This window comes from Mesitornis unicolor, unplaced genomic scaffold (assembly GCF_000695765.1).
Source record: "Mesitornis unicolor isolate BGI_N332 unplaced genomic scaffold, ASM69576v1 scaffold40988, whole genome shotgun sequence".
NCBI classification, from domain to species: domain Eukaryota; kingdom Metazoa; phylum Chordata; class Aves; order Mesitornithiformes; family Mesitornithidae; genus Mesitornis; species Mesitornis unicolor.
In genome coordinates this window covers 81,013-84,004 of record NW_010200591.1, presented here as the reverse complement: position 1 = coordinate 84,004, position 2,992 = coordinate 81,013, and positions in this window count along the sequence as shown.

Genomic DNA, 2,992 nt, shown 5'->3' with positions numbered 1-2,992 from the left:
GCAGCTCTGATGGTGAAAGCAAACACCAGTTGGCATCAAAAACCAACGTTAAGAAGTTCAGTCTGCAGACCACAAATTGATTTGTAGCACACCCAGCACACTTTACTGCCTGACTTCTTACTGTATAACAACCCAAAATCAAACTAAACAAAACCAAACCAAATAATATAATATAATGCTTATAATACAGCAGTGCTTTGAAAAAAGCTGTGAGGCAGAAGGAAGGGGTCTTTATACCAGTGCTGGGGAAACACAGCTGAAATGAACCCAGCCAGCACAGGGATGAGATACAGAGCAGAAAGCACTCGCCAGGGGAGCACAGCCCATGTGGGACTGTGAGAGAGGATGGGAGAACACCACCACCTCAGCTTGGTTAGACCTTGGTCTTGGTGCAATACACTGATTACCAGCCTGCACTCGAGTGACACCTGAGCTTAAACCTGTTACAGCTCCAGCTGTGCCCCATAGCCTGAGCTTCACAACAGGTAAGGCTGCATGGGACAACCACCCGTGTTTGTGTTTGAAACAGAAAACATCCCATTAAGATCTGCCTCTCACAGATCTGCCTGTAGGGCTTATAACAGCATCCTCAAATTGATGTCCTGTCCAAACTTTGAGTTTTCATCACACTTGAGAAACTGCCAAGCAGATTTCTGTCCTTGAATAAGGACTCCTACAAAAGATGTAACGGCTGACACGTCACAGATTTCAATTCTCACCACATTTCTCCTCCTTTTTCCTCATGCTTGCTTCATACATCTACAGGAGTAATTTCCATGTTATGATGGCTAACAAATGGCACAGAATAAAGGCAGCCAGCTCTCCCACTTCCATGAGGTGGCGCACTGCTCTCTGGGGCCGTGGGGCCAGCCCACCTACCTGCCTTCCAACCACCAGAACCGACAAATGCCTCCCTGCTGCCCCTTCCCCACCCATGGCCCAGTGACAGGCTCCTCTGCAGCCCTCTCCTGCTGTCCCCATGCCAGGAGCCCATCTTCTCTCACTCCTGTGTGGGCCCATGCAAGCAACTACACAAGTTCTTCAGCAGCAAAACACTTTTTCAAAGTATTCATTACTTACCTGATAAACAGACACTTCTGCATTCTGGCACAAAACCTAACCAGGGAATTTAAAGATGACAAAGCAAGACAGAGCCCAAAGCATGCAACTTTAGAATGCATCCAGGACAGTGCACGTTAATGCTCTAATACAAACTAAGCAAAAATTAACAGAGATAGAGGAAAAATCAACTCACTGAAAAGCTGCTAGATATACTGAATGTATATTTTTTTTTGAGAATTGCTTCTCAAACAAATACTGCTATGGTAACACACTATTTCTATAATTTTAGAGTAAGTAGGTATTTTATCAGAGCAAGCTGTGTGAGTCTGGTATATTAATGAATGTAGTAATTGCAAATTCAGAGTGCAGCAACAACAGTTTCAGTCTCTAGAGTGATCAGTGTCTGTCAGTATTTCTTACACAGAGATTCAAAGCAACAAAAACCTTAAAACAAAGACGTGAATGAATACCTGCAGAATAAATGCTGAAAGAGCAAATTCAAGACTATAGCAACATGCAGATTTCTCTGTAATTTCACATTTCAAAAAAAATAAAAACCGTATCAGAAATTCCATCCATTTTAAACAAGCTTGGAGCCCACCACCTGATGAGATGACACCAAAGCCTTCCTTCTTTTTATGTTAACAGTTCAGGAAGAAAAGGAAAGAGACTTGGGGAAATATTTACATGACTCATATGTATAGTTGGATCAGGCATGAGTATGTAATGTCTTCTGATATTCAGTGACATGATCTTTCATGCAAAAATATCAAGTCATCTGCAAACACTTCATGCCTTCAAAAACAAATATTAATGCAGAATTCAGTGATTTCAGAACTCATTGTTTTGGCCGGAATGTGAGGAATGAGCGAGGCAGAAATGAATTAAAGCCAATTATAGTAACTAATTGCTGTAACGTTGTGGGAAAATGCAGACCATGGCCCTTGCTTGAGGTTGGTCTACATGCAGAAACAACTTTCACTGGCATTGTATAGCTGTAGCAGCCTAGAAGAAATCAAGAGGAATAGGAATGACTCTTCTTGGCAGAGTTAATGAAAGGCTGACATTTTAATTTAAGCAATTATAAGTTTTGTCTCTACTTTTTTATGCTTAAAAATGGCAAGATCTTTTTCATTATAAAGCATTAGCATAATTATAATCAAGGAAGGTTACCTTTACAGAATTCTGACATGTTTGCTTTTCACTAGCAGACATCTAGGCAGCTAATGCTGTGTTGCTTTGAGAATGAAAGATTAGCCTGGCTTTTCAAAAAAAAAAAAAGCCCATCTGTGTCCGTATTTTCAATCCAAATGGCTGTAGTGGCAACAGGCAAGTTCAGAACCCACTTGAACCAGTACAAAGAGAAGGAAAGACACAGCAACTCCTGAGCCTGCCAGACACAGCAGACATCACCTCTGCACTTCTATGGCGTCTATAACATCAAGTAGCATTAACTGTGTAAAAAGGCATTAGTATCATCTGCTTTGAAAACATGATTTTTGGAAGGCACCCAGTTCAGCGGTCTCCTACTCAAAGGGTGGTCTGCTCACATGGCCAGAGGAAGACAGGAGTCCCAAATTAGGCTTGTTAAATTCACTCAGAACTTAAACCACTAGTCTCTTCCTTTAGCAGCATTACTGGGAACAAAACAAGGAATATTCAGATTTATTATGCAATGATTCTGACAGAGTGAGGGAACTAACAAACTCGCTCCCCCTCACATTGCTCATTTTGTCTGCTTTATTTCACTTCTGTACACCGTGTCCTGTCTTGTTCACCAGTGTTCCAGGGCATGGACAGTTTTACTAGGTGTACCTCCGTAGTGACAGGAATTGCTGGTTATTTGACTTTCTAGGACTTCTGCACCACCAAGAGCAACATAATTACTACAAATCTGGACTCTAACATCATCCCTATTCTAAGCTATTGT